Raw genomic sequence first — 14135 nt, forward strand, 5'->3', positions numbered from 1 at the left:
ATGGTACCTTTTTCAATGGCTAACTCTCCGTGGTTTGTCCAAAAAATGGCTCGAAAGTGTCTAACTCGAGACCAAGACAGCCACTTTCAAGCCGTTTTTTGGCCAAACCACAAGTAACCGTTGAAAAAAATACCATTCTCTTCATCCCATCGAAAAGTATGATTTTCATTTTAAATCACTTGATTTTGTTGAGTGTTGAAGAAGTTATGAAAGTTTAAAATTTACCTAGTTTCCGGCAAGTTTTTAAATTTTCCCTTGTACCAGTCAACTTTAAGGCTATATTCCGACCATCTCCGGCAACCATTGGGATTCGAAATGGGTATAATCTTATTCTACACTTTCCGATCTTCATTTTGATATATTATGGATTGAATTTGGTTAAGAAACGATTGAGTTATGAAGATTTGAAAATTGCCCAAACTTCCAACCAAAAGCTCTGGGACACTTAATAGAGTTTTTAATGGAATGACTAAAATGATGAATGGTGGACAATCTCAAGGGCCACTTCTATTGATTTGAAATCTCAGGAACCAAAGTGAGGAGTTATGTAAATCACAGGGATCATTTTGGCTAAAAAGCCTTTTTATTTTTTATTTCTGGACAGATGGAAATCATTTTTAGAAATTAGACGTGGAAAAACACAGAATTCACAATTTGACGAGTAACATGATGATACTAGAAATCAAGTAAACATAACAAAAGGCATGAATTATTCATGGAAATTGTGAAATCAGAAGAAATTTGTACATGTTACTTGAGTGTTTTGTAGTCATTGGAGTAGCGACAAACCACATCAAACCAACCATCCATAGCACTTATAAGTATATTAAAACTGTTTTGATCAGTCAAAACTATAAAAAATTAATCAAAATTACCAATTATGATTAAGTTTAAGGGACTCAATGGAATTCATGTTTAATTGCGGGACTAGATGCATCCATTTCATTCAAATCAAGAAATATAACACAATCAAATAACAAAATACCAGAATTCGAAGATAAAACCAGGGAATATAGAAAACTTCAAGTCTTGAAGAGATGGGAGCATCGCCTTGCTTTTTGCAACAAAACATTCAGAAAATTACAGGAAGACAAATAAAATTTGAAACAAATTACTTCAATTGAATAGGGAATCTGCAAATTGCTACCACTCCATAATTTTGCAGAAGGGACAATTCTGTTTCATTTCCCTGCAATAACAAGTAGTACAATTCTATAACAGTTCTCCCCACTAACCTAAAAGGCTAAACCCACTTCTTCAATTCCTTCTTATTTGTCAATCATAAACCAAGGGAACCTTATGACATTCAAACCTTAACTATCAATTATACCAAGTATATCAGAAATACATAAATAATGAAATTCCACTAACGAACTAAACAAATGGCCCTTCAGTATATCCTTACAGAATCACAACTTACCTTCCATATTGGACACAATGCAATAAGCAAGAATTGCAATGTTCTGAGACTTTTTCGGATCAAGCACACACCTAATTCAGAAAATTTCCCATAAAATTTGACAAAATGCAATAAACAATAATTAAATATCACCACTTACCTTCCAAAGGCGCTTCATCAATGGTAACATTAGGCCCCCTCAACAAATTCCAAATTCTGCACACCAAATCAATCAGATCCAACAAGTAATAATATAATAAAAAGGCATACAGAGATCCAAAATGTTGAAATTACAATAAAAAATCAAATCATGCTTTAAAGAAATGCAACATATTCATGAAAAACTTGAAATTTTGAGAACAATTCTCGTCATTCATTAGAATCTAAGTAAAGAGATTGAAGCCAAAATTTGAAACAAAAACCATAATCGAATTAACTAAATTATATCACTTGAAAAGGAATATAACTAAGAAATAAAACGGATTGAGAAGCAAAGTGATGGGGTAGCGTTTGGAGGGTGAGGCTGCAGAGCAACTGATCTTACCCACTCTGCTTTCATCGACCGCTAAACAGAGAAAAAGGAGACAAAAATTAAAAATAAAAAAAATTCTCGTATAAATAAATTTGTAAAAGTGGGAAAATTGGCGGTGATTACAATTTGTAAAAGAAGCAACTAATCTTACCCACTCTGCTTCATCGATGGATAGCTCACTTGGTTTGCTAAAAATATTGTATAAATAAATATTGGGATGTGGTGGGAGCTTGGGCCGGGATGTGACTGTTGAATTATAAGTCTCTAGCTGATTAAGTATTAGAAATAAGATGAGTTTTAATGTGTGTATTCACTTGAGCATATCTGCCAAGTGTAAGGTTAAATGATGTAAGGCCATGAGTGCCATGTGGTATTTGATCCATGTAATTAGGTGATGAGTGACTAAGATTAAAAGTAGTGTTTTGTGTAGTCCTAAAGCTAAGGCCATCAATTAAATGTAAAGCAGTGTGAGTGCGCAGTGTGTGTGTTGTACAAAGATTATTCCTCTGCAATACTTTTGCATGAGAGAACAAGAAGAAAAAAAAAAAAAACTTTTCGGTTCAGCTTCTTCTGGTTTCTTGTTTTCTTGCTTCTGTTCAGCCTTCTGGAATTAAAACCCAGCTAAATCAAGTTACACTAACATGGTATCAGAGCCTTGTTTCGATTAGATCTGGGCGTGTTTCTGTGAGCTCAAACATCACCGTTTCTGGACTCGGTGAAGTTTGCCGGAGCTTATCTGTGATCTAAGAACTACGTGTTTCTGGATTCACACAAGCTCACGATGGCCGGATCTGGGAGTGCTGAAGTGAGGACCCCGATCTTCTCCGGGGAGAACTACGAGTTCTGGAGAATCAAAATGGTTACCATTTTCAAGTCATATGGACTGTGGAATCTGGTGGAAAAAGGGATTCCGGTTTCTGATTCGAAGAAGAAGAAAGCTAAGACTGATGAAGATACAGATGTTGATGCTGACGATGATGAGAAAATGGCTGCAATCTTCATGAAAGATGCAAAAGCTCTCGGAATCATTCAAAACGCAGTCTCTGATCAGATTTTCCCCCGAATCGCAAACGCAGACTCAGCAAAAATGGCATGGAATCTGTTATATGGCGAATATCACGGTGGGGATCAGGTAAGATCTGTGAAACTCCAGAATCTTAGAAGAGAATTTGAATACACTAGAATGCGTGATGATGAATCCTTGACTGGGTATCTTACTCGGTTAAATGATCTGATCAATCAAATGAAAACGTTTGGTGAAACTATGTCAAATGAGAGATTAGTACAGAAGGTATTAATCAGTCTCACTAAGATATATGATCCTATATGCTTAGTGATAGAAAATACCAAATGTTTAGAATATGTTGAACTGCAAGAGGTATAGCTATATTGAAGAGTCAAGAGCAGAGGTTTGATTTGCATTCCTCAGATGCAACTGAGAGAGCATTTTCTTCTCTTACTGTTAGTTCAAAAGGGCAGAATCGAAGTTATGCTCAGTCTAGTACTTTTAAGCCACAAAGAAATTGGAATCAAAAAGGTAAGAAATGGGATTCAAAACCAAAGTTTCAGCAAAAATCATACACAAATGTTGCACAGAATAGTACTTCCTCACAGGGTATGAGTCAAGAGAGTGTAAAACCTCAATGTAAGGTGTGTTCAAAGTTTCATTATGGTGAATGTAGATATAAGGGGAAATCCAAGTGCCATAACTGTGATAGATTTGGTCATTGGGCCAGAGAGTGTACTGTTGGAAAGTCTGTTCAAAAGGCAAACTGTGCAAGTCAAATGGAAGTAACAGGAAACTTATTCTATGCAAATTGTGCAGTTGCTGAGACTAAGGTTAATGGAGATTGGTACATAGATAGTGGCTGCAGCAATCATATGACAGGAAATGTTGATCTTCTTGTTGATGTGAATACAAATGTTGCAGGGAAAGTTCAAATGCCAACAGGAGGGTTAGTTAATGTGGCAGGAATGGGATCACTGGAAATTGAGACTAACAGAGGAAGAAAATACATTCGAGAAGTCATGTACCTACCTGGTTTGAAAGAGAATCTATTAAGTGTAGGACAAATGGATGAGCACGGATATTATCTTGTGTTTGGTGGACATATGTGTACTGTTTTTGATGGTCCTTCTCTGAAATGTCAAATTCTCCGTGTAAAAATGAAAGAAAACAGGTGCTATCCTCTATCTCTAAGGCCTGAGAAGCAACTTGTGTTGAAGACCAGTTTTGCTCATTGTTCTCTGACTTGGCACATAAGATTAGGCCACCTACACTTTGGTGGAATCAAGAAATTGAAGGATAACGACATGGTTCATGGATTACCATATCTAGATGAGTATGACAAAGTGTGTGAAGGCTGTCAATATGGTAAGCAACACAAAGAAAGGTTTCCTAGTGGTCAAGCACAAAGAGCTGGTGCTCCACTTGAATTGGTTCATGTAGATCTGTGTGGACCGATGAGAATTGAGTCTACTGGAGGAAACAAGTACTTCATGTTGCTTGTAGATGATGCAACCAGGATGACATGGGTGTATTTTCTTAGATTCAAATCTGAAGCTTTTACTTGTTTTCAGAAATTCAAGGCCATGACTGAGTTGCAAAGTGGAATGAAGGTAAAATGTGTAAGGAGTAATAGAGGAGGGGAGTTCTTATCAAATGAATTCAAGCAATACTGTGACACAGAGGGAATCCAAAGGCAACTGTCTCTCTCTTACACTCCACAGCAAAATGGAGTGGTTGAAAGAAAAAACAGAACTGTGATCGAAATGGCCAAGTCTATGCTTCATGACAAAGGAATGCCTTACTGTATGTGGGCAGAAGCTGTGCATACTGATGTCTATCTGTTAAACAGATGTCCTACCAAATCACTGGATAGTATAACACCTTTTGAAGCTTACAGCAAAAGGAAACCAGGCATTGCTCATTTGAAAGTTTTTGGATCAGTTTGTTATGTCCATACTCCATCCGAGTTAAGACACAAGCTAGAACCCAAGAGTATAAAAGGAGTCTTTGTTGGATATGCAAAGTGTGAGAAAGGGTATAGAGTATTTGATCCAATCTCTAAGAGACTAATTCTGTCAAGAGATGTTGTGTTCGATGAAAACTCAGCTTGGGAATGGGAAAGAAGCACAGAAAGATATATGTCACTGCCTACTTATGAGGTTGACTCTGTTGATACACAAAGAAGTGAAAATGCAGAAAATGACCCTCAAGTTTCAAGTGATTTATCACCTGGCATATTGGAAGAAGCTGCAAGTGGTATTGATGATACACAGATCAACTCTCAGTCAAGTGCAGGTGTGAATGACACTCAGTTTTTTGATCATACTCCATTAAAATGGAGAAAGCTGGATGATGTTCTTGCTCAGTGTAATCTGTGTATTATAGAACCAGAGAAATATGAAGATGCAGCTAAGGATGAATCTTGGATGAATGCTATGAAGGATGAGCTCTCCATGATTGAAAAAAATGAAACCTGGAAGTTAGTAGACAGGCTAAGTAACAAGCCTGTAATTGGAGTAAAATGGGTATTTAAAACCAAGCTCAACCTGGATGGAACTGTGCAAAAGAACAAGGCAAGGCTTGTTGCAAAGGGATATGCACAGAAACCAGGAATAGACTACAATGAGACCTTTGCTCCTGTTGCTCGATTAGATACAATCAGAACCCTTATAGCATTGGCTGCACAAAAGAGTTGGAAACTCTATCAACTTGATGTCAAATCGGCTTTTCTAAATGGTGTTCTAGAGGAGGAGGTTTATGTGGAGCAGCCTGATGGTTTTGTAGCTAAAGGGGAGGAAGACAGGGTATATAGACTTCACAAAGCCTTGTATGGTTTAAAGCAGGCACCACGGGCCTGGTATGGAGAGATCAATACATACTTCTTACAATGTGGTTTCACAAGAAGTTTAAGTGAACCAACACTATACATCAAGGCAGAAGAGAAAGACATTTTGATTGTGTCGATTTATGTGGATGACATAATCTATACTGGGAGCAACAAACAAATGCTTGAAGAATTCAAGGAAGACATGACACGAAAGTATGAGATGACTGATTTGGGTCTTCTCCATCATTTCCTTGGAATGGGAATAATTCAATCAACTTCCAGCATTTTCATCCACCAAAAGAAATATGCAAGCTCTTTGTTAGACAAATTTGGTCTAAAAGAGTGCAAACCTGTGCTTACTCCATTGGTTGCAACTGAGAAGTTAACCATGGATGATGGAAGTGGTGCAGCAAGTGAAGAGTTATACAGAAGCATGGTGGGAAGCCTCTTATATCTCACTGCAACCAGGCCTGATATTATGTATGCATCCAGTCTATTAGCCAGATTTATGCACTGCCCTACCAGTAAGCATGTTGGAACTGCTAAAAGAGTGCTAAGATACATTAAGGGTACACTTGATTATGGTCTGGAATATGTGAAGGGTAAGAACTCAATGTTAATTGGGTTCTGTGACAGTGACTGGAGTGGATCAATTGAGGACAGTAAAAGTACTTCTGGTTATGCTTTCTCTTTTGGCAGTGGAGTATTCTCTTGGGCATCTGTGAAGCAAAATTGTGTTGCTCTTTCCACTGCAGAAGCAGAGTACATCAGTGCTTCAGAAGCAACTACTCAAGCCATTTGGTTGAGATTTGTTCTTGAAGACTTTGGAGAATTTCAAACCGAAGCCACTCCAGTGCACTGTGACAACACCTCAGCAATTGCAATCACCAAGAACTCTGTGTTCCATCAAAAGACCAAACACATTAACAGAAGATACCATTTCATCAAGGATGCACTGAAGGATGGCATCATTGATCTGGTGTACTGTCCAACTAATGAGCAACTTGCTGATATCTTCACAAAACCTCTGCCTAAAGATCGGTTTAATTATCTCAGGAGCATGCTAGGAGTGAAATCAGCTCAAGACTTAAAGGGGAGTGTTGAATTATAAGTCTCTAGCTGATTAAGCATTAGAAATAAGATGAGTTTTAATGTGTGTATTCACTTGAGCATATCTGCCAAGTGTAAGGTTAAATGATGTAAGGCCATGAGTGCCATGTGGTATTTGATCCATGTAATTAGGTGATGAGTGACTAAGATTAAAAGTAGTGTTTTGTGTGGTCCTAAAGCTAAGGCCATCAATTAAATGTAAAGCAATGTGAGTGCGCAGTGCGTGTGCTGTACAAAGATTATTCCTCTGCAATACTTTTGCATGAGAGAACAAGAAGAAAAAAAAAACTTTTCGGTTCAGCTTCTTCTGGTTTGTTGTTTTCTTGCTTCTGTTCAGCCTTCTGGAATTAAAACCCAGCTAAATCAAGTTACACTAACAGTGACATTCCCCTTTTTACAGGAAGAACTCGTATGCAAATCGGTGGTGACTGATGATAGAAGCATACCATGGTAAATACATTGAGAAAAATAGTTTGACCAAAATTTTCTTGCAAAGTAGTATTAGTATACCAACCACTGTCATCTCGGCCTTTTTTTGGACCCAAAAGACAATTATTATTTTATATTTCTGGACGGATGAAAATCATTTTTAGAAACTGGATGTGGAAAAACACAGAATTCACAATTTTACAAGTAACATGATGATACTAGAAATCAAGTAAACATAACAAAAGGCATGAAATATTCATGGAAATTGTGAAATCAAAAGAAATTTGTACATGTTACTTGAGTGTTTTGTAGTCATTGGAGTAGCGATAAACCACATCAAACCAACTATCCATAGCACTTACAATAAGTATATTGAAATTGTTCTGATCAGTCAAGACTTTAAAAAATTAATCAAAATTACCGATTATGATTAAGTTTACGGGACACCATGAAATTCATGTTTAATTGCAGGACTAGATGCATCAATTTCATTCAAATCCAGAAATACAACGCAATCAAATAACAAAATACCTGAATTCAAAGATAAAGCCGGGGAATGTAGAAATCTTCAAGTCTTGAAGAGATGGGAGCATAGCCCTGCTTTTTGCAACAAAACAATCCTTTTTCAGAAAATTACAGGAAGACAAATAAAATTTCAAAAAAATTACTTCAATTGAATAGGGAATCAGCAAATTGCTACGACTCGATAATTTTGCAAAAGGCACAATTCTGTTTTATTTCCCTGCAATAATAAGTACAATTCTGTAACAGTTCTCCACAATAACCTAAACCCACTTCTTCAATTCCTTCTTATTTGTCAATCCTAAACCAAGGGAACCTTATGACATTTAAACCTTAATTATCAAAGTATATCGGAAATACATAAACAACGAAATTTCACTAACGAACTACACAAATGGCCCTTCAATACATCCTTACAGAATCACAACTTACCTTCCAAATTGGACACAATGCAATAAGCAAGAATTGCAAAGTTCTGAGACTTTTTCGGATCAAGCACACACCTAATTCAGAATTTTTCCCATAAAATTGGACAAAATGCAATAAGCAATAATTAAATATCACTACTTTCCTTCCAAAAGCGCAGACTTCATCAATGGTAACATTAGGCTCCCTCAACAAATTCCAAATTCTACACACCAAATCAATCAGATCCAACAAGCAATAATATAATAAAAAGGCATACAGAGATCCAAAATGTTGAAATTACAATTAAAAAAATCAAATCATGCTTTAAAGAAATGCAACATATTCATGAAAAACTTGAAATTTTGAGAACGATTCTCTTCATTCATTAGAATCAAAGTAAAGAGATTGAAGCCAAAATTTGAAACAAAGACCATAATCGAATTCAATTATATCACTTGAAAAGGATAATCACTAAGAAAAAAAAACGGATTGAGAAGGACAATCATGACCTACCCCCAACTGCTCCGAGAAGAATTACGTCGATTGCTTAGCTGACAAAAGAGTCTCATCAGGTAATGGCACTCCAGTCAAATCCAAGCCAGCTCCACCAATAGGTACTTCTTCATACTTAAAATCAATCTCTAGTTTATGTAAACATATTCAGTTATACAAATATCCAAATGTTATATAATTACTAATTTCCCAACAAAATTTCTCGATTATACAACACACAGAGCAGCTCAAATTGTTAAACATTAACCCAAAGAAAATATGGGTAAATTAAAAGACTTTTCCTTTTAATTTTCCCACCGTTTCTCAGGCACCTGAAATAAAATTCAGAAAACGGAAGCAGAATTAAAAGAAACCATCGATGGAGGGGGCGAGGTTGAGGCCAATGCCATCGCCGAGAAGCAAAGTGATGGGGTAGCAGAGCAACTGATCTTACCCACTCTGCTTTCATCGACCGCTAAACAGAGAAAAAGGAGACAAAAATATAAAATAAATTATCGTATAAATAAATTTGTAAAAGTGGGAAAATTGGCGGTGATTACAATTTGTAAAAGAAGCAACTAATCCTACCCACTCTGCTTCATCGATGGATAGCTCACTTGGTTTGCTAAAAATGTTGTATAAATAAATTTGAAACCCCTCATACCTTAAATTGGAATTTCGAAACTGAAAGACGAAGGCAAGACGACGACACGGTACGGTTTGCTGGTTTGAAGGTTTTAGGTTTCGAATATTTTTCTGTTAATTGCGAGCAACAGAGCTAATGGGACGATGTTTTGCCAGATGAGGCGAAGAGGCGGAGGGGAAGATTCACTCACTCCAATCCTCCAAGAACCCATAATTTTTTCAATCCTTGGAACCCTAGAAAAATCACCAGAAGATTAATTTCTTTGGTAAAGAATTTTTAAAAATCTAAAGTAGGATAAATTGCTTACCTTCCGTATAGAGGGTTATGGAAAATGCGAGGATGGAGTGGTGGTACGTCGCGGTTCTCGCGTGTTACATCGAATTTGGGTGAACAGGTGGAAAAGCAATTTACAGAGTTGGCGGTGGTTTTGTTTGATTGAAGAATCTCGTTGAAAGATGAGGAAGGCTATCGAAAATGGAGAACTGGAGCAGGAAGGAAGAGGTGCAGGAGATTGGGATGAGTCGATTCGTTCGATGGTGTGAAAACAGTTGATGTCGAATTCCATAAACCACCGAGAAAAGCATGAACGACAGCTCACAACACAGATACACATGTTAACACGGGAAATTTCGTAATTTTACCGTGCATATGGAAAACCAAAGAGCAACTTGAACAATAATATGGGCGCAATTCCGTCTTTACACCGTGCTTAGGAACATTAAACCTGTTGCTGCTGCAATATTTCTATTTTGCAAATATTTGAGAAGAAGTTAATTCGTGTTAGTGTCGTGCCACTTTTACTTAAAAGTTGAAAAGAGTTTGAGTGGCAAAGCGTAGAGATAAAATTGTCTACTAGTTGATGAGTTTTGTACGTCTCTTAGGTTGTGTTTGTTGTATCGGACTATCTCGGACTGAACTAGTTTTGGGGACTAAGTTTGACTGATTTAGATTAGATTAAGTCGTTAGTGAACTGTTTGGTACAGTGTCGGATTAAAAAATAAAATAATTAATAAATTATAATATTATAATATTTAATATATGTCTAATAATATTAAATTATGAGTTCAGGCTTTTCCTTCTATACACTCTTCTACAGTTCTACGTCTCTCTAGAGAATACTTTCTTCCTCTTTGGTTTCATCGCCATTATTTCCTTTCCTCCCATCTTTTTTCCTTCAAAATGCTTCAAAGTTCAATTCCATTTTTTTTTTTTGCAAAACACTTCAAAACCATTTTCCTGCAAAATCATCTCCAAAACTACTCTCTCCTCCCTCTCTATCTCTCCATCTCTTTTTATCCCCAAAGCTACTCTCTCCCCTTCTCTATCCATTTTTCTCCAAAATTTTTTGGGAAAAAGAAAATTATTTGGGAGATTTCTAGGAAGTTTCGGGAATAAGGAAGATTTTTTCTATTGAGAATGTTATTGTTATTGTGTTGCTTTTTCTTTTCGAATTTTGGTGGCTGGATTTTGAGATTTAGGTTGTGGGTGGGATTGAGTTTCAGATCCGGGCATTGGTGGGCAAACAGAGTTGCCCAGAAGCATGCTTGCAGACTTGCAATGCAAACATCGTATGTAGTTCTGGAAACGGGACTAGCAATCCCATGGTTTTTGAGGGGGTTCACTATGACCGGCTAATCCCATGGTTAGTCAAAACGAGTGAAGGTTAGTGTAATTAACGTTAGTCTCAGTGGGTAACAAATAGGGGACCGGACTAACACTTAGTCCAGTCCAATCCAATGAGAGTTAGTGAGGGCAAACAAACGCACCCTCAGTGTTTATCCTGACTTGGTACACTCCATTTGTTTATTTAAATGCATATATCTAGGATATTTTCATAAGATGTCGATGTGTAATTAAAGTTAAATAAAATTAAATGTATAATCTAAGGATTTATACGACAAATTTCTCATATAGGAATTAAAGTTATACATATGTAATTCTAAGGATTTATCTATATGAGCTATTAGTCACTTGAACATATACCAGATTCAGTCAGCATGTATAATCTTAAAAGTATTATTCCTAATTTCTTAATTGTTGAAAAATAAGGCCTTGTTTGGTCTCTAGGATTGGAATGGAATGGTTAAACTACTGTATTCATGGTATATTAAAGATAGAGGTGAATGCTTTTTCATATTGAGGGGATTAGAAGGGGGATAAGACGTGATGGAAAATAACCCCTTCTAATCCTTACCAAATTGGCAAATTGGAATGGAAAATAATCCATCTCCTACCTTCAAGTAACCCACAAATTTTTCATTTCTTTCGTCAACATTCCTTGAATATAGTGGGTTATCCATTTCAATCCAATCTTAAAGACCAAATGAGGCCACAATTTTTTCATTTGTTTCCTGAGCATACCTTGGATATAGGTCATATATATCAACATGCTTCAAATGTCTTAATTTACAACTTTCTTATGTTTACCACTTTTAAATATAGGTTACATGGCTTGATAACATTGCACATATGCACTGCACCGAACATAGATAAAAGTAGAAAGTTTCATGTCTGCACATGTGCTCCCCAAGCTGTTTTAGTGAAAAATTGCATGTACGTATCTTTATTTCCTTCATTTATCTTCCTGTTTAAATTATGAGCCATGTATTAAATTTTCTCAACCTTTAAGATGTTTTAGTCTTGCTTACCATGATATTACACTTGGGGCTGCATGGCCTGAACTGTTCGTTGACCAAGGAAAATACTGGGATTTGCCTGAGTCAATTTCCTTAGATATGTCATCACTTGTTTCCGAATCTGGATTGCGGTACCGCATTGGTGTACATAAAAACATCCAGGCAGTTAATTCCGTAGATTCTGCGCAAAGGCTGCCTTTTCTTATGGAAAAAGCCAAGATATTTGGACGCAAAATGAGACACGAAAAGACATCATGATACATAAAGAAAAGGGTTGGTTTTGGCGGCCATCTTATGATGTGCGTCTTAAAAAACCCCATTCTTCAGTATCTAAAATTTTTGGTAATTTTACACGTTATTCATAATTTTTGTGATAACTTGTATTATCTCATTACATTTTTGTTGGAAGTTTCATACCAATACTACATTTGCCTGTTTTTATACATGTATACATGTTTTGGTACCTCTTAGTGTCACTTATAGTGTATGTGTACTTTTCTACTTTAGTATTAAACCCAGTACATGTAATGAGTATGTCACCTCCTTTCATCTGTTCCGTGGTTGTAGATGTGCCTGCAGTAAAAGAAACATCATAAATAATAGTAATAAAATATAATTCTAGAGACAAAAGTTCTAACGGAACGATTCAATATTTTTGTTTTGTGTTTATGAGTCCAGGTCTGTTGCCGACAGTATGCAATCTCTTAGAGCACTTTCAACGTTGGCTTTTGCTGGGGAACAGGCCAGCAAACAGGGCACGAAAGCCCGGCCTATTGACTCCAATGTGTGGGAGTCCGAGGGACAGCGCAGGCCCGAGTACCAGGTCTGTCACGAATTGCCAACCCGCGAGCCCGAAGGCTATCTGATGCAAGGCTGACGTCAGCCAGGCGTCAACCCCTTTTTTTATTTTTTTTCTATCAGGCGCGTGCACTGCACCCGCGTGTGGGGGAACGTCACCTGACCAACGGATGGGGCTCGCGGCGCAGTTTCAAATTGTTACCGTTGGGAAGCCACGTGGCTTCCCATGGTCCGTTGGATCTCAACGGCAAGAAAATGTGGACAGTCATATTTGCAATGGTAAAAAACATAAAAAAATCTTATTTAATATCAACCGTTGGATCTGAGATCAATGATTAATATTATTTTCCTTTATAAATATAAAAAAAAAAAGGTTTTAAAATTCAGAAATGTTATCGTTGCGCCACATGGCACAATCTGGAGTGTTGGAATTCAATTTTTTTAAAATCCAACGTCAGAGATTAATTAGTTGAATAAAAAATTTTAAAAAATTGTAAAAAATGAATAAAAATCCGAAAAGAAATTTTAAAATTTAAAATTTTTTTTTTTTAACTTTTCTATAAATACCTTTTCATTATCATCTACCTTACACCACAGCTTTTATCAAGGTTTACAAAATGGTTGGGCTAGCATATCTGACCCACAGCTTGGATGACTCCACAGGAATGTGAAGCTCTGCCCATTCTTGCTTTGTCATCTCTCCTTTTACGCTCCTCATCCTATTCTCTCTCATTTTGGGCCACCTGGAGATTGAACATTCCTTTTGATTGGTTAAACAAATCTTCCTCTTACTGGTCGATTTCCCACATCATCCTTGAAGAAGAAGACATTGTAAAAATGAATCAGAAACTATGAATAATGATAGAGATACTGTTGACCGGTGCTTAGTAGTTTTAGGATTGGTCAAGTATGGTACAAACAGTGCTCCCCTAACTTCCCGAGTGAGGGAAGCTCCTCGATTGGGGACTTGCAAGATCGAAGCCATTGAGTAATCACGAAACTTCCAAGTACCGAAGTGTGGTGTCGCCTTCACTTGCCTTCTCTGTCCTGTAAGTAGATGTGGCATCTTCTCTTGGAAGTACTTTTCCTTCATCCAGGAGTGGTATCTTTAGTTGGCGTTGACGCACAAGGTAATGTATCATTTTCATTTAAAGCTTACTTGTAGTTTCGGGTTTGGTCAAGTGCGATACAAACCATATAGTAGGAGTCCCCCAAGTCTCTAAGCGAGGAGATCTGCCGAAGGAGGTGACAGACAAGGTAAGCAATCAGGGTTCCAAGCAATCAGTCTCAGATCGGTAGGTTGATCTTGGGTTTCGGCTGATTGTAC

At 37.0% G+C, this 14135-nt stretch overlaps 1 long non-coding RNA gene across 2 annotated transcripts; it reads right to left on the reverse strand.

Moving 5' to 3' along the window:
* Nucleotides 1-861: 861 nt before the first annotated feature.
* On the reverse strand, nucleotides 862-10064 carry LOC148695570 (uncharacterized). Of its 2 annotated transcripts, XR_015964709.1 has the most exons (5): nucleotides 9682-10064; nucleotides 9393-9607; nucleotides 7838-9203; nucleotides 1236-1615; nucleotides 862-1054 (listed from the first exon to the last, which is right to left on the reverse strand). It is a non-coding gene; the product is annotated as an uncharacterized LOC148695570 (long non-coding RNA). The 2 variants fall into 2 exon arrangements; XR_015964708.1 differs by having other exon boundaries at nucleotides 1014-1615; nucleotides 9682-10062.
* Nucleotides 10065-14135: the final 4071 nt, after the last annotated feature.

Source organism: Pyrus communis, chromosome 7 (genome assembly GCF_041283825.1).
Source record: "Pyrus communis isolate YQ-2024b chromosome 7, ASM4128382v1, whole genome shotgun sequence".
NCBI lineage: Eukaryota > Viridiplantae > Streptophyta > Magnoliopsida > Rosales > Rosaceae > Pyrus > Pyrus communis.